Consider the following 19148-nt stretch of genomic DNA (forward strand, 5'->3'; position numbering starts at 1 on the left):
TGGCAAGTATTTGATGGTACATTATAAAAATCCCAACAATAATCATCCATTAGCCAAGATGCCCAATATATTCCTGTCCCATGCTTGTTGAAGCCCAAAGATGTGTCATCACCTGTCTCTGGAGGCATTTCAGACTTCTTAATGTCCATGTGGAACACAACTTCCTACCCATAACTGTCTTTAGATTCACTATAAGAAAATAATTGAGCATAAGCAAAGTAACTCTACTAGTCATGCTAGTTATGATAGATTATTATGTGTCCTAATATATCTTCATTTAGAATAAATCAAACTTAGTCATTGTCTTGTTTTGTTTTACATATATAATTGTTTAGAACAGGCCTAGTCAATTCCTGTCCTCGGGGGCCAGATTAGTGTCACACTTTTCCCCGATCCCTAGCAAACACACCTCATTTAAACTAATTGCATTTAAAAAAAAAAAAAATGTTTTACCCCCTTTTCTCCCCAATTGTTAGTAATTACTATCTTGTCTCATCGCTACAACTCCCGTACGGGCTCGGGAGAGACGAAGGTCGAAAGCCATGCGTCCTCCGAAACACAACCCAAACAAGCCGCACTGCTTCTTAACACAGCGCGCCTCCGACCCTGTCGGAGGAAACACTGTGCACCTGGCTACCTTGGTTAAAAAACACCTTACATTTTTTGACTTTTTCCCATACTGGTCCCCCATGGGAATCAAACCCACAATCCTGCCATTGCAACCGCCATGCTCTACCAATGGAGCCACACAGTGTGGCTAGACAGTCAATTCTTAGATTTGCCAAATAGACAATTTAACTAGGTAAGTCAGTTAAGAACAAATTCTTATTTACAATGACGGTCTACCCCGGCCAAACCCAGACGAAGCTGGGGCAATTGTGCGCTGCCCTATGGAACTCCCAATCACGGCCGGATGTGACACAGCCTGGATTCAAACCAGGAACTGTAATGACACCTTTTGCACTGAGATGCAGTGCCCTAGACCGCTGCGCCACTCAGGAGCCCACAATTGATTAACTTTTTCTTGGTAAATGTAGTTATGCTGTCTTTATAAGCATATCAATATGATATTTACAGCATCACATGTGTTGTCTTTGTAACACTCATAAATGAAAAAAAAAATCTAGAATAAGGCTGTAACGTAATAAATTGTGGGAAAAGTCAAGTGGTCAGAATACTTTCCGAAGGCACTGTATTTACATGACCTTGATGAAACGTTGTGTACGGGGTGCGTACTGGCGGCAGAGAAGTCAGGCGCAGGAGAGCAAACTCTGGGTTTACAACGGAGCAGTTTAAAAATAAAAACCACCGGAATCAGAACAAACAATAAATGGGTACAAAAACCCGTTGCACACCAGAATAAACGAGCACCTGCACTTACAATAAACAATTCCGTACAAGGACATGGGCGGAACAGAGGGTTAAATACACAACATGTAATGATGGAATTTAAACCAGGTGTGTGGGAAGACAAGACAAAACAAATGGAAAATTAAAAGTGGATCGATGAGTGCTCCTCAACTTCAAAACTTTGTTCTCTTCATAGCAAAGCTATCTTAGCTTACCTCACCATACTCACTACTGCCCTTGTTTGTTGTGATTGAATGGCTCTCATTTGCCTTCAGTTATGGCCTAATGAGCATTGATGAAAATCAAGGCCAAATCAGGAAGTGCAGTCGCTCTTTAAAGGATAGAAAGCATGAGTTTTTACTTACCAATGTAACACAATGTGGTCAGAGACTAAGTAACTTAGTTGTAGTCATAATCTGGCTACCTATAACTACAAAAATAGTTATGTTTTTGGGTTATTACATATTTAATAAATTATTTACAGATATGTTCTAAACTACCCACAATGCACTATTTCTCAATGTCATATGGAGGATCTATAGTCGTGGCCAAAAGTTTTGAGAATGACACAAATATTAATTTTCACAAAGTCTGCTGCCTCAGTTTGTATGATGGCAATTTGCATATACTCCAGAATGTTATGAAGAGTGATCAGATGAATTGTAATTAATTGCAAAGTCCCTCTGTGCCATGCAAATGAACTGAATCGCAAAAAAACATTTCCACTGCATTTCAGCCCTGCCACAAAAGGACCAGCTGACATCATGTCAGTGATTCTCTCGTTAACACAGGTGTGAGTGTTGACGAGGACAAGGCTGGAGATCATTCTGTCATGCTGATTGACTTCGAATAACAGACTGGAAGCTTCAAAAGGAGGATGGTGCTTGGAATCATTGTTCTTCCTCTGTCAAACATGGTTACCTGCAAGGAAACACTTGCCGTCATCATTGCTTTGCACAAAAAGGGCTTCACAGGCAAGGATATTGCTGCCAGTAAGATTGCACCTAAATCAACCATTTATCAGATCATCAAGAACTTCAAGAAGAGCGGTTCAATTGTTGTGAAGAAGGCTTCAGGGATCCCAAGAAAGTCCAGCAAGCGCCAGGACCGTCTCCTAAAGTTGATTCAGCTGCGGGATCGGGGCACCACCAGCACAGAGCTTGCTCAGGAATGGCAGCAGGCAGGTGTGAGTGCATCTGCACGCACAGTGAGGCGAAGACTTTTGGAGGATGGCCTGGTGTCAAGAAGGGCAGCAAAGAAGCCACTTCTCTCCAGGAAAAACATCAGGGACAGACTGATATTCTGCAAAGGGTACAGGGTCTGCTGAGGAATGGAGTAAAGTCATTTTCTCTGATGAATCCCCTTTCCCATTGTTTAGGGCATCCGGAAAAAACCTTGTCCGGAGAAGACAAGGTGAGCGCTACCATCAGTCCTGTGTCATGCCAACAGTAAAGCATCCTGAGACCATTCATGTGTGGGGTTGAGGGTTGGGTTGCTTCTCAGCAAAGGGAGTGGACTCACTCACAATTTTGCCTAAGAACACAGCCATGAATAAAGAATGGTACCAACACATCCTCTGAGAGCAACTTCTCCCAACCATCCAGGAACAGTTTGGTGACGAACAATGCCTTTTCCAGCATGATGGAGCACCTTGCCATAAGGCAAAAGTGATAACTAAGTGGCTCGGGGAACAAAACATCTATATTTTGGGTCCATGGCCAGGAAACTCCCCAGACCTTAATCCCATTGAGAATTATTGTGGTCAATCCTCAAGAGGCGGGTGGACAAGTAAAACCCCACAAATTCTGACAAACTCCAAGCATTGATTATGCAAGAATGGGCTGCCATCAGTCAGGATGTGGCCCAGAAGTTAATTGACAGCATGCCAGGGCGGATTGCAGAGGTCTTGAAAAAGAAGGGTCAACACTGCAAATATTGACTCTTTGCATCAACTTCATGTAATTGTCAATAAAAGCCTTTGACACTTATGAAATGCTTGTAATTATACTTCAGTATTCCATAGTAACATCTGACAAAAATATCTAAAGACACTGAAGCAGCAAACTTTGTGGAAATTAATATTTGTGTAATTCTCAAAACTTTTGGTCACGACTGTACTCTGTGCTACCGAGTTTGTATGCTAGCTCGGTAGCTAACTCAAGCTGGCTAATGTTAGCCACTAGCCATGCTAGCATATAATTACATTCCAGACCAACTGTTGGCGGTGGTGAGCTAAAATCCACTAATCACAGAAAATGTGACGTAAACAAGGAGCAGATGGCAGTGATTACAGCTGTGAGTATTTCTGGGTAAGTCTCTAAGAGCTGTGCACACTTGGATTGTACAATATTTGCACATTATAATTAGTTTTATTGTTCAAGCTCCGTCAAGTTCAAATCAAATTTTATTGGTTGTATACACATATTTATCAGATGTTATTGTGGGTGTAGCGATATGCTTGTGAGCCTATCTCCAACAGTGCAACAGTATGTAACAATTCACAACAATACACAAAAATCAAAAAGTAAAAGAATGGAATTATGGATTATATAAATATTTGGACGAGCAATGTCGGAGTGGCATTGACTGGAATACAGTATATACATATGAAATGAGTAAAACAGTATGTTAACATTATGAAGACCAGTGTTCCATTATTAAAGTGGCTAGTGATTCCATATCTATGTACATAAGGCAGCAGCCTCTAAGTTGCAGGGTTGAGTAATCGGGTGGTAGCCGGCTAGTGACAGTGAATAAGTTCTCTGGGCAGCGTACTGGGTGGAGGCCGGCTAGTGTTGGCTATTTAACAGTCTGATGGCCTTGAGATAATAGCTGTTTTTCAGTCTCTCAGTCCCAGCTTTGATGCACCTGTACTGACCTCGCCTTCTGGATGATAGCGGGCTGAACAGGCTATGGCTCAGGTGGTTGATGTCCTTGATGATCTTTTTGGCCTTCCTGTGACATTGGGTACTGTAGGTGTCCTGGAGGGCAGGTACTGTGCCCCCGGTGATGCGGTGGGCAGACAGCGTCACCGTCTGGACAGTCTTGCGGTTGTGGGCAGTGCAGTTGCCGTACTAGGCGGTGATAGAGCCCGACAGGGTGCTATCAATAGTGCATCTGTAAAAGTTTGCGAGGGTCTTAGGGGCCAAGCTGAATTTCTTCAGCCTCCTGAGTTTGAAGAGGTGCTGTTGCACTTTCTTCACCCCACTGTGTGGGTGGACCATTTCAGATTGTCAGTGATGTGTACGCCGAAGAACTTGAAGCTTTTCACCTTCTCCACTACGGTTCAGTCGATGTGGATAGGGGCGTGCTCCCTCTGCTGTGTCCTGAAGTCCACGATCAGCTCCTTCCTTTTGTTGACGTTGAGGGAGAGGTAGTTTTCCTGGCACCACTCCGCCAGGGCCCTCACCTCCTCGCTGTAGGCTGTCTCATCATTGTTGGTAATCAGGCTTACTACTGTTGTGTCGTCTACAAACTTGATGATTGAGTTGGAGGTGTGCGTGGCCACGCAGGGCCCCTGTGTTGGGGATTAGCATAGTGGAGGTGTTGTTTCCTAGCTTCACCACCTGGGGCGGCCTGTCAGGAAGTCCAGGACCCAGTTGCACAGGGCGGGATTCAGATCCAGGGCCCCGAGATTAATGATGAGCTTGTCGGGTACTATGGTGTTAAAGGCTGAACTGTAATCAGTGAACAGCATTTGTACATAGTTATTCCTCTTGTCCAGATGGGATAAGGCAGTGTGCAGTGCGATGGCAATTGCATCGTCTGTGGATCTATTGGTGCGGTATGCAAATTGAAGAGGGTCTTGGGTGTCAGGTAAGGTGGAGGTGATATGATCCTTAACTAGCCCCTCAAAAAAAGTAATGATGAGAGAAGTGAGTGCTACGGGGCGATAGTCATTTAGTTCAGTTCACTTTCTTTCTTTCGTGGGTACAGGATCAATGGTGGACCTCTTGAAGCAAGTGTGGACAGCAGACTGGAATAGGGAGATATTGAATATGTCTGTAAACACTCCAGCCAGGTGGTCTGCACATGCTCTTAGGACGCAGCTAGGGATGCCGTCTGGACCGGCACCTTGCAAGGGTTAACACGCTTAAACATGAGCCATTGAATTACAAGTGCACTTTGTCTCTTTTCTGATGTTTTGCCTGTTTGATGAAGTTTTTGAAGCACGAATACTATAGGCAATGTGTTGATCGAACTTCGGTAGCATTTTCCTCAAACTTGCTTTGTTAAAGTCCCCAGCTATAATAAATGCGGCCTCAGGATATGTGGTTTCCAGTTTGCACAAAGTCCAGCGTAGTTCCTTGAGTGCCATAGTGGTTTCGGCTTGAGGGGGAATCTACACGGCCGATAGCCGAAGAGAATTCTCTTGGGAGGTAATACGGTCGGCATTTGATGGTGAGGTATTCTAGGTCGGGTGAACAAAAGGACTTGAGTTCCAATACGTAATCACAATCACACCATGAGTAGTTAATTATGAAACATACACCTCCGCCTTTCTTCTTCCCGGAGAGTTCTTTATTCCTGTCTGCGCGATGTACTGAGAATTCAGGAGGATGTATGGACGGGGAGAGTATATTTGGAGAGAGCCATGATTCCATGAAAAAGAGTATGTTACAGTCCCTGATGTCTCTCTGGAAGGAGATCCTCGCCCTTAGCTTGTCTCCTTTATTGTCCAGGGACTGAACATTAGCGAGTAATATACTCGGAAGCGGTGGATGGTGTGCACGTCTCTTGAGTCGGACTAGAAGTCCAGTCCTAATACCTCTTCTGGGCCGGCGGCGTCTTGGAGCAGCCTCTGAGATAATTTGAATTGCCTTGGGGGGTACAAACAAAGGATCCAATTTGTGAAAGTTGATTTTCTGGTCGGAATGCTGGTGAGTTACGGCCGACCTGATATCCAAAAGTTATTTCTGGCTGTATGTAATAACACAAAAAACGTTCTGGGCTAATAATGTAGAAATAACATAAAAAAATAAAATGACCAACAATGATGAGACAGCCTTTAAGATAGGTGTAGATAGCAACTGTCTGACTCATCTATTGCTAATGTTAGAAGGCTAGTAGAGCTAACGTTAATAGGCTAGTTGGCTAGCAAGTTAAACCAGTAGTCATGAGTGCAAACGATTTGGTTTAATTTGAAGTTATTTCTGTTGGAGCTTACATTGTAGAGAATAGGCTGGCTTCCCAGGTCCTCCATATTACATCACACCCAGGAAAAATATTTTTCGACATGAAAGATAGAAAAGTGAGGTAACTTTGCATTGGGACTTTTGATGTGTATACTAATGCAAATCCATATGTTAAAGGGGGTTACGTTTATGCTACCTACCCTTTAAATCATAATGAATACCTGGGGGAACTTGATCCCAGACCAGCACTCCTACTTTGAGAAGCTTTGTGAATATGGGCCAAGAGGAATTCACAGATTTCTCATCATTCATTCATTCATTTATTCATTCATTCATTCAAGAACACAATATTCCGATTCAGATGAGCACAGACATTTCCATTTGACTAACCTACCAGGTTAGTTATTACTTATCTAATAATGTAATTGCATGCAAATGAACAGGGCTGAATAATTACCAAATGATAGCACGGTCTCTCTAACAGCACTGCGCAGGTCCTCTTCAGATGACCGCCACAACTCAGCCACCTGCTCCACGCTCTCCATCGCCTGCCAAACACAGGAGATCAAAGTTCAAAGCGTGTCATATAAACCAAACAGCTAGGCTGCCATCTCTTCAAAACGTAATCTTGTCTATGCACATGATAACCCTCATGTGCATGATAAGTCTCCCAAAAAAACGACGGCAATACATCTCAAATACAAACACTCAAAGGTATCCCTTAGTTTTTAATTGGCTTGGTGTCTTTATTTTCAAGCAGGGCCAAACGTCTACAACTTCAGTGGCTCCCTCAAATATGCCATCAAAACATCCCAGTGAAATAAGGCAGTAGAGAGAACTGCCATGCCAAAACAAACATAATTAAAGCATTGGTAGGCGGCAGGGGCTAGTAATCTACAGGCATTACTGTCCAGGATAAGATTGAGTGTGCTGATGCAGAGTGGCAATTGGCGACACATGTCCCCTTCTTGCGACACCCTGTGGCTTTGGCACATATACATTGCACACAACCAAGAGCACTCACTTTGAGACACTTGAGGGCCAGACAGGCAGTCTGCTGGAGCTGGACATCGCTTGTTCCTCAGGATTTCCGTGTAGTAGACTATAGCCTAGGAGGATAATAAGACTATAAGGACATAAAATCCATCCAACTTTGAAATTATAGCATGTCATATTTTTTTGTAAGACTTTATGTTTAGTTTTCCCAGACTCAGATTAAATCTAGTCCTGCACTAAAAAAGTGGTTGAGCATGGGAGAGGTTTTCAACCCAAGTGTAAAGGCCATGATTAAAGACTCTACATGAAATGAGCATTAGCAGAATCGATGCCTTCCACCCGCAACAACAAAGAGCACAAAGTGAGAGGCTGATCTCAACCAAAGTTGTCAAGCAGCTATCATGTTGCAGAGAGTGAAGCAAACTCCCGTGCATTTGCAGAATCTGTGTGGGTGCTGACGATTGCAGCCTCTTGCCTCACACTATCTTTGAACTGCTGCTCATATCACTGAGTCTTAGTTGAATCAATTGTAATAAATACCATACCAACTGAGGGAGGAATGATGGATCTAGACTACAGCTACAGTGAAGAATAATTAGGATGGGATGCTTGTGTTGTCCTTTGGTAATGGATTAATGTTTCGTATGTATACCAGGACTCTTTGAGAATAAATAAACGATTTATCAGTAGTATACATACTACTAATACATGAGTATATTATTATTAAACATTTATTAGCATTACAATTATTGAGCATTTATACATTTCTGAACCCCTTTTTCATGATATCCAATTGGTAGTTACAGTCTTGTCTCATCGCTGCAACTCCCGTACAGACTCGGGAGAGGTGACGGTCAAGAGCCGTGCATCCTCCGAAACACAACCCAACCAAGCTGCACTGCTTCTTGACACAATGCTCGCTTAACCCAGAAGCCAGCCACACCAATGTGTCGGAGGAAACACCGTACACCTGGTGACCGTGTATGCGCACGGCCCGCCACAGGAGTCGCTAGAGCGCGATGGGACAAGGACATCCCTGCCGGCCAATCCCTCCCCTAACGACACTGGGCCAATTGTGCTCCACCCCATGGGTCTCCTGGTCGCGGCCGGCTGCGACAGAGCCTTAACTCGAACCAGGATCTCTAGTGGCACAGCTATCACTGCGATGCAGTGCCTTAGACCACTGCGCCACTTGGGAGGCCCTTTTATTGAGCTTTTATACTCAGCAAAAAAAGAAACGTCCTCTCACTGTCAACTGCGTTTATTTTCAACAAACTTAACATGTGTAAATATTTGTATGAACATAAGAAGATTCAACAACTGAGGCATAAACTGAACAAGTTCCACAGACATGTGCCGAACAGAAATTGAATAATGTGTCCCTGAACAAAGGGGAGTCAAAATCAAAAGTAACAGTCAGTATCTGGTGTGGCCACCAGCTGCATTAAGCACTGCAGTGCATCTCCTCCTCATGGACTGCACCAGATTTGCCAGTTCTTGCTGTGAGATGTTACCCCACTCTTCCACCAAGGCACCTGCAAGTTCCCGGACATTTCTGGGGGGATCCAACAGGTCCCAGACGTGCTCAATTGGATTGAGATCCGGGCTCTTCGCTGGCCATGGCAGAACACTGACATTCCTGTCTTGCAGGAAATCACGCACAGAACGAACAGTATGGCTGGTGACAGTGTCATGCTGGAGGGTCATGTCAGGATGAGCCTGCGGGAAGGGTACCACATGAGGGAGGAGGATGTCTTCCCTGTAATGCACAGCGTTGAGATTGCCTGCAATGACAACAAGCTCAGTCCGATTATGTGACACACCGCCCCATACCATGACGGGCCCTCCACCTCCAAATCGATCCCGCTCCAGAGTACAGGCCTCGGTGTAACGCTCTTTCCTTCGACGATAAACGCGAATCCGACCATCATCCCTGGTGAGACAAAACCATGACTCGTCACTGAAGAGCCCTTTTTGCCAGTCCTGTCTGGTCCAGCGACAGTGGGTTTGTGCCCATAGGCGACGTTGCCGGTGATGTCTGGTGAGGACCTGCCTTACAACAGGCCTACAAGCCCTCAGTCCAGCCTCTCTCAGCCTATTGCGGACAGTCTGAGCACTGATGGAGAGATTGTGCGTTACTGGTGTAACTCGGGCAGTTGTTGTTGCCATCCTGCACCTGTCCCGCAGGTGTGATGTTCAGATGTATAAATCCTATGCAGGTGTTGGTACACGTGGTCTGCCACTGCAAGGATGATCAACTGTCCGTCCTGTCTCCCTGTAGTGCTGTCTTAGGCGTCTCACAGTGCGGACGTTGCAATTTATTGCCCTGGCCACATCTGCAGTCCTCATGCCTCCTTGCAGCATGCCTAAGGTACGTTCACGCAGATGAGCAGGGACCCTGGGCATCTTTCTTTTGGTGTTTTTCAGAGTCAGTAGAAAGGCCTCTTTAGTGTCCTAAGTTTTCATAACTGTGACCTTAATTGCCTACCGTCTGTAGGCTTGCATGGGAAACAGTGTATAAACCCTTTACAATGAAGATTTGTGAAGTTTTTTGGATTTTTTATGAATTATCTTTGAAAGACAGGGTCTTGAAAAAGGGACGTTTCTTTTTTTGCTGAATTTATATGTGGTTATGTGTATGTACATATGTATAAATATATATATTTACCATAAAAATATATGGGGGATTGGAAATTATTCCATATGTGTTATTTCATAGTTTTGATGTCTTCACTATTATTCTACAATGTAGAAAATAGTAAAAATAAAGATAAACTCTTGAATAAGTAGGTGTTCTAAAACTTTTCGACCGGTAGTGTATATATTTCAAATGCTGTTAATATTAAGAAAAATACTTGTCGAAAAAAAAGTTGAGTTGTCCCAACTTTCAGGAATCCCTGAGTATCATCACAGAGATAGGCTTACACTATGAGAGAACATTTTTGGCACTGTGAGTACTGTACACAAAAGGAAAATTCACAACAATCTCAAGTTAATAGCTTTTCTGTGTAACGTAATAGATCCTGACAGGGGTATGATGGAGTGGACGAGGGGGGAGGGGATGGGGAGTTATGATTACAGTACACTTCTAAGTGGGATTGTACCAATGGAAATATGTCCCGGGTCTAAGGCATTGTTGAGCCATTCTTCAAAGGCATAGTTCAGCCATTTTTTGTACTTTAGTCATATTTTAGTCCCTGTCACCCTACGCTTTAAGCCTGCATGGGATCTGTCCGACTCTTCCATGGACACTGCTTTCGAATTAGCGCATGTCAAAGCTCTTCATTAGGCATCCAAAAGCGTGTTTTACTTAAAAAAATACGTAATCTGCTTTTCAATCTCTGGGAGAAACCCCAAGCTAAGAGCACCCTCGTGTACAATAAACACAGCCACAACTTCTATACAACCTCCCTGAAATGTCACTGCAACATTATACAGTATTTAACTCTAAGCTAGAGGTTCCACCATCTGTGGGAAGCACAGCTTGAAAGACCTCTGTCCCCTCCCGTTTCCCAATCAGATAGATTTTCCGTAAGCATGAGCAAGAGTTTAAAAAATAAACATGGAGGCTGCAGACTTGTGAGAAGGCCCGAGGCTTACTTGTTTTAAAATATGTCAAATCCTGCTCCAGACCCACTGACTCACTGAGTAGGAGTGAGGACAAGCCTCATTGTTTATGTTTGATCTGGCAAGCAACAGCATAAGGGGTTCATGAGAAACTATGGCCGAGTAGACACTGTAAACAACTTTATCAACTGTATAGGCACTCAGCAAATGCATACATGCATTTGTGCTAAAAGTATCCTTTTCATTCCCTGAAAACACAATTGCATGTATGTCATCTTGATGAGCAATTGCCTTGGAATGTAAACGCGGACACTGAATGAACACAGCCCAAGCAAAGAGGCAGGAAGTACAGTAGTAGTAGTACTGACAGCAAATGTTTGACCTTACCTGATAGAAAACACACTCCTATCCCAGGGTGACTGTGTATCCGACTGCCTTTTGAAGTGCCTTTGTGCTGCTCCTCTCCAGCGCTGTTGGTGTGTGTGTGTGTGTGTGTGTGTGTGTGTGTGTGTGTGTGTGTGTGTGTGTGTGTGTGTGTGTGTGTGTGTGTGTGTGTGTGTGTGTGTGTGTGTGACAGTAGGCTGGGCAGCTGCCTGCTAACTCCTGAGAGCGGAGAGATGGCTCAACTGAGAGGCTCCAGGAGGTAGAAGTGACACTTAATTCCAAGAAGTTGCTTAGAAGAGAGGCTAGACACATCAAATACTACTCACACTCAGCAAACTCTCTCTCCCTCTCTCTGCTCCCACTCTCTCCTCTGTAACCTCTCTCTCTCCTGCTCCGTTTCATTCCCCCTCTTATTCCATCTCACATCCAAGTTATTGGTCTCCCCTGCACTCTCTCTTTTCCCAAACCCCATATGCTTTATTTCTCTATCTCTCTTCCCCTCTCCCACTGTTTTCAGTGTCACTTCTCTTCTTTGTCTTGCTGGCCCAGAGTTAACACAAATACTGCCCCCCATCAAAGCAAGCGATCATACATTCAGCTGTACTGATATCTTGTTTTGTATGTAGCCAGTGATCTGGATATGACCTGTCTGTGCATTTGGCTATTGTGACATAATAGCGCCCTCTGTTGTTAAATATGTAACTTGCTAAATAAATTAGACATCTCTCCATTGCAGTACCCCAGAGATAAGAGAACCTTACGTTGACTGATAGTACATCAGCTTGGATCTTTCAGAGGGATCTGATTGTGTTATCATTTAATTCCTATTGTGACATGCACGTTAAACTTTCTCATCTGCAGGGTTTGGTAATCTTCAAATGTATTTATAACATTGTCTTTTGTGTGTATGTGTATTTCTGTAACATTTTATGTACACGCTGCTATTTCCTTGTGTTACGAATCCCGCCGAAGATGGTGCCTCTTCCCGTTCGGGCGGCGCTCGGCGGTCGTCGTCTCCGGCCTACTAGCTGCCACCGATCCCCTTTTCTGTTTCATTTAGTTTTGTCTGATTTGTTGCACCTGTTTTGTGTTTAGGTTCATTGTGGGCTATTTAACCCAGTTGGCCCGCCGACTTTTGTGCGGGCTTGTTTTTCTGTTTGTGGTGTCGTATTTTCTTGTGGTGTCTGTTCCATGTTTTGGACTGTTACTTGACGCGCCCTTGTATGTGTGGCGTAGCCGTCTCGTTATATTCTTTTGGAATATTAAATCCACTTGCTTCTCACTACCCTGCTCTCTGCGCCTTACTCCTTCATCACCACTTTTGGAATTGTGACACCCTGTTTTGCCTTCTTGCCAGGTCACCCTTGCAAAAGAGGTTTCAAACAATGGGTCTTACCTGGTTAAATAATGGTTAAATGAATAAAAATATATACGTATGTTCCATGGATGAGGCAAGATAGTATGATTGACATGCAACAGCCCGTTGGGGTAAAGATGCATGACATTCACACAGGGATGTACTGGGACCAGAAATCGGCACAGCATTTCTAACAGACTGGCCCATTTTTTTCCCTTTAAAAAAGTTTAAGGTCTAAATCTTAGGGGGAAAATTTTGGGACTTTCCAGCGCTCTCTGGGCTGAGGGCCAAGCGAATGAGGGGAGGAGTGAGGAGGGGCAGCACAGGGAAACCAGACGAGTGCCAGGGATTGCAGGGGTGCACGGAACATATGGCTAACTCCTTTAACCCTTAAGGAACCAAATATATTTCTCATCAAATGCCCAAGTCGCATTTTCTACCTGAAACATTGTAGCAACTTGCATTAAAGCTTTCAGTCCCAATTTGAACAAACTATACACTTAAAGAAGCTTTTTCAAAACTAAGGCTTAACTAAATGCAAAAGAAACCATTCAATAACTAGTCATGCTATTTAAATGGTGGCAAAATGATTTGTGAGGTATTGATACGAGTGCTTTTGAAGACTTTATGAATGCCCTATCAAACTATAGTCATTGAGAACACATTATATTTTACAATAACGTCCTGACCAAGAAGAAGCACTGGCTAAGAGTGTCCAAAGTTTTGAATGCAACATTTTTTCAACATGAAAAAACATGAACTGTTTTTGTAACATTGTTACCAGTTGTTTAACAAAGCTTATTGTGACATGATGAAAAGTGAAAACAACGTTACAATAACAATGCATCGAACTTGGCCTTCCTTAGCCAATACAAAGTGTCGTGATACGCATTACTCATTGGCTTAATCTATCAACCAATGACTTCCTATAACACCTTCCCCACGTGTCGTGTGCATCTCTGTCGTATCGGTCCTAAGTCTTGATAATAAAGGGTTTGTGTTTGTAACTTTCATTGGCGTTGTTTTCCCCACAAGCATTTTACACGTTGACCACAGATTTTAAGGGTGTAGTCTTTCTTCTTCTCGGTGAAACCATTAGCTAGCTAGCTATGTTCTTTGCTAATTAGCTAGCTGGAAGGTAGGGCCTGTTGTTTCTCCTTTGAGGCCAGAGGGAATTGCTTCCACTAGATAGCACAGCCACAAAGTCAAAATTGTCTAGATCATAAAAATGATTGAAAACAGAAATGTGCTATTTGGTCTTAATTTAAGATTTAGACATAAGGATATCAGTGTGGTTAAGGTTAGGGTTAGGTTTAGATTTGCTGTGTGCGCAATACACCAGGAAACACTTACCTTGATCAATTCAAATTGTATTTGTCACATGCGCCGACTAGACCTTACAGTGAAATGCTTACTTACAAGCCTTTAACCAACAAAGAAAAATAAGTGTTAAGGAAAAAATTGAGTAAAACATTAAAATAAAAAATTATTAAAGAGCAGCAGTAAAATAACAGTAGCGAAGCTTTATACAGGGGGTACCGGTACAGAGTCAATGTGCGGGAGCACCGGTTAGTCGAGGTAATTGAGGTAATATGTACACTACCATTCAAAAGTTTGGGTTCACTTAGAAATGTCCTTGAAGAAAATCAAAATTTTTGTCCATTAAAATAAAATAGAATTGACCAGAAATACAGTGTAGACCTTGTTAATGTTGCAAATGACTATTGTAGCTGAAAACGGCTAGAAAGAGAAGTGGGAGGCCCCGGTGCACAACTGAGCAAGAGGACAAGTATATTAGAGTGTCTAGTTTGAGAAACGCCTCACAAGTCCTGAACTGGCAGCTTCATGAAATAGTACCCGCAAAACACCATTCTCAATGTCAATAGTGAAGAGGCGAATCCAGGCGACTCCATCTAGGCCAGCATCACCCTGACCAAGGCCCTTCTCCCCCGATTTCTCAGTTTGATCGGCCGGCCAGCTCTAGGCAGAGTCTTGGTGTATCCAAAGTTCTTCCATTTAAGAATGATGGAGGTCATTGTGTTCTTGGGGACCTTCAATGCTGCAGACATTTTTTGGTACCCTCCGAGGTAGGAGCTCTACGTACAATTTGTTCGACCTCATGGCTTGGTTTTTAATCTGACATGGACAGTCAACTGTGGGACCTTATATAGATAGGTGTGTGCCTTTCCAAATCATGTCCAATTGAATTTCCCACAGGTGGACCAATCAAGTTGGAGAACCTCAAGGACGATCAATCTCAAGGGTGATCAATGGAAACAGGATGCACCTGAGCCCAATTTCAAGTCTCATAGCAAAGGGTCTGAATACTTATGTAAATAAGGGATTTTATTTTTTATTTTTAATACATTTGCAAAAATTTCTAAAAGCCTGTTTTCGCTTTGTCATTATGGGCATTGTGTGTAGATTGATGTGGAAAAAAGTATTGAACCCATTTTAGAATAAGGCTGTAACGTAAGAAAGTGTGGGAAAAGGGAAGTGGTTTGAATACTTTCCGAATGCACTGTATGCTGCAGCTACTCATATTACTTCAATTAACTCAACTATCTCGTACCCCTGCACATTGACTTGGTACTGATACTCCTTGTATATAGCCTCCTTATTGTTATTTTATTGTGTTACTATTGGCCTTTTTTTATTTAGCAAATATTTTCTTACATTTTTTTTCTTACTTTTTAATTCTATATTGTTGGAAAAGGGCTCGTAAGTAAGCATTTCACGGTAAAGTCTGCACCTGTTGTATTCAGCACATTCATAACACATCCATAAAGACTCTATATCGCATGACGCTGTACTTACTTAAAAGTATGAGCCCTTTGGTAATTTATAACACATACATAAATACCTTGCATCTTATGATGCTGTACTTACTATAAAGTCAGACACCTTTGGCTATTCAAAAGCTTAGACACATCAACTCATTCCTGGGTTTTTCTTTATTTTTACTATATTATACATTGTAGAATAATAGTGAAGACATCAAAACTATGAAATAACACATATGGAATCATGTAGAAACCAAAACAGTCTTAAACAAATCAAAATATATTTTAGATTTGAGATTCTTCAAAATAGCAGCCCTTTGCCTTGATGACAGCTTTGCACACTCTTGGAATTCTTTCAACCAGCTTCAATTAACAGGTATGCTTTGTTAAAAGTTAATTTGTGGAAGTTCTTTCCTTCTTAATGTGTTTGATCCAATCAGTTGTGTTGTGACAAGGTAGGGGTGGTATACAGAAGATAGCCGGATTCTGGAAAATGAAACTGGTTCTCATGAGGACCGCCACAGGAATGGAAGACCCAGAGTTACCTCTGCTGCAGAGGATAAGTTCAATAGAGTTCCCAGCCTCAGAAATTGCAGCCCAGATAAATGCTTCACAGAGTTCAAGTAACAGACACATATCAACATCAACTGTTCAGAGGAAACTGCGTGAATCAGGCCTTCATGGTCAAATTGCTGCAAAGAAACGACTACTAAATGACACCAATAAGAAGAGACTTGCTTGGGCCAAGAAACACAAGCAATGGACATTAGACCGGTGGAAATCTGTCCTTTGGTCTGATGAGTCCAAATGAGAGATTTTTGGTTCCAACCGCCGTGTCTTTGTGAGACGCAGAGTAGGTGAATGGATGATCTCCTTATGTGTGGTTCCCACCGTGAAGCATGGAGGAGGACGTGTGATGGTGTGGGGACGCTTTGCTGGTGACACGGTCAGTGATTTATTTAGAATTCAAGGCACACTTCACCAGCATGGCTACTGTAACAGTTTAGCTTCCGTCTCTCTCCTCGCCCCTACCTGGGCTCGAACCAGGGACCCTCTGCACACATCGACGACAGCCATCCTCGAAGCATCGTTACCCATCGCTCCACAAAAGCTGCGGCCCTTGCAGAGCAAGGGGAACAACTACTTCAAGGTCTCAGAGCAAGTGACGTCACCAATTGAAACGCTACTAGCGCGCACCACCGCTAACTAGCTAGCCATTTCACATCGGTTACACTCACCCCCCTTTTGACCTCCTCCTTTTCCGCAGCAACCAGTCATCTGGGTCAACAGCATCGATGTAAGAGTTTAGCTTCCGTCCCTCTCCTCGCCCCTACCTGGGCTCGAACCAGAGACCCTCTGCACACATCGACGACAGCCTACCCTCGAAGCATCGTTACCCATCGCTCCACAAAAGCCGCAGCGCTTGCAGAGCAAGGGGAACAACTACTTCAAAGTCTCAGAGCGAGTGACGTCACCGATTGAAACGCTACTAGCACGCACCCCGCTAACTAGCTGGCCATTCTACATCGGTTACACTACCGCAGCATTCTGCAGCAATACACCATCCCATCTGGTTTGCACTTATGTGGGACATTTGTTTTTCAACAGGACAGTGACCCAACACACCTCCAGGCTGTGTAAGAGCTATTTGACCAAGAAGGAGAGTGATGGAGTGCTGCATCAGATGACCTGGCCTCCACAATCACCCGACCTCAACCCAATTGAGATGGTTTGGGATGAGTTGGACAGCAGAGTGAAGGAAAAGCAGGTGCTCAGCATATGTAGGAACTCCTTCAAGACTGTTGAAAAAGCATTCTAAGTGAAGCTGGTTGAGAGATTGCAAAGAGTGTGCAAAGCTGTCATCAAGGCAAAGGTTGGCTACTTTGAAGAATCTTTTATATTTTGATTAATTTAACACTGTTTTTGTTACTACATGATTCCATAATTATTATTTCATAGTTTAATTGTCTTCACTATTACTCTATATTGGAGAATATAGAAAAAATATTGAAAACCCTTGAATGAGTAGGTGTGTCCAAACGTTTGACTGGTACTGTATATAAAGGCTTAAATGTAAAAACAAATGTGTTAACACCTAGGAAGTTATCCCTAACAGCTACCGTTAGCAGGCTAGCAATTGCTGTGAAGTAACCAAAATTATTTGAAATAACAGTTGAGGTAGCTTGCTATGTAATCTAACTCAACATTTAATTACTAAAACTAATTTAAATAAATACAAATCTCTGTCTGATTTGCGAACACCATCACATGTGCGCTTACTGCGTTACAGGAACACTGTTAACCAAACAACAGTTCCTTTGCACTGACTTAAAGGGTAACTACACAAAAGTTTCTTCGATTTTTCACAGACCATAAAAGTGGTCCACGGATGCGGTTTAATCATTGTTGTGAACACAGAAAATCAAATGTCGTAGTATTTTTAAATGAAAAAAGTTTGAAAAACTGGGGGAAAACCAGAAAAAACAGGGGAAATCCAAATCCTGAAAAAACTAAACTGAGAAAACAGAATTTTAAAAAATTAATACAGAATTAGGCAAAAATATTTAAATTGATTTTATAAGGCCCTACTAATGTGTTTTGCTCTGCATGACTGCATTTTCGAGTGCGTGTCATCCTGCAGCACAGAATTTTTGGGAAAGTTGAAGTCAGATCCAATGTTGGCTTTGCACCCAAGAGGGTTAGCCATCCTATAAATATTTTAGAGTAATATAATATATGCCATTTACATTAACCCCTCAATTAAAAAAAAAAATCTTTATTGTTTTGCACTGACTCTCATGCAATAGCTCTATGCACACTGACTAGACTCTACCCACACACTCACACATATTACACTGACACTACATACTCTCACACACATGCATATTGACGCCAAACACCCACACTCACATATAGACACTTTCACACTCTTCAAATACACTGTTGCTACTCTGTTTATTATTTAGTCAGTATAAATATATGTGCATATTATGTGTGAGTGAGCAAATTACGGAGTGAGTGTTTGTGTGTGTGTTGGAGTGACGGTGTGTGCGAGTGTGTAGGGCCCTGAGAGTGTGCATAGAGACAGTGCAAAGATTGAAATAAAAGGTCAATAAAGATACAAGGTTAACTCAGATAGTGTGTGTAGCTATTTTGTTAGCTATTTATCAGTCGTATTGCTTGGAGATAGAAGCTGTTCAAGAGCCCGTTGGTGTCAGACTTGATGCACTGGTACCTCTTGTTGTGCTGCAGCAGAGAAAATAGTCTATGGCTTGTGTGGTTGGAGTCTTTGACGATTTCCTGGGGCTTCTTTTCACACAGCCTGATATAGATGTCCTGGATGGCAGGGAGCTCGGCAGCCGGTGAGGTACTGGGCTGTCCGCACATCCCTCTGTAGCGCCATGCAATCTAGGGCGGTGCTATTGCCATACCAAGCAGTGATGCAGCCAGTCAATATACTCTCACTGGTACAGTTTTAGAACCTTTTGAGGATTTGAGGGCCCATGCCAAACTTTTTCAACCTCCTGAGAGGGAAGAAGTACTGTCGTGTCTTCTTCATGACTGCGTGTGTGTGTT

The sequence above is a fragment of the Salvelinus namaycush genome, chromosome 20 (genome assembly GCF_016432855.1).
Source record: "Salvelinus namaycush isolate Seneca chromosome 20, SaNama_1.0, whole genome shotgun sequence".
Taxonomy (NCBI): Eukaryota; Metazoa; Chordata; class Actinopteri; order Salmoniformes; family Salmonidae; genus Salvelinus; species Salvelinus namaycush.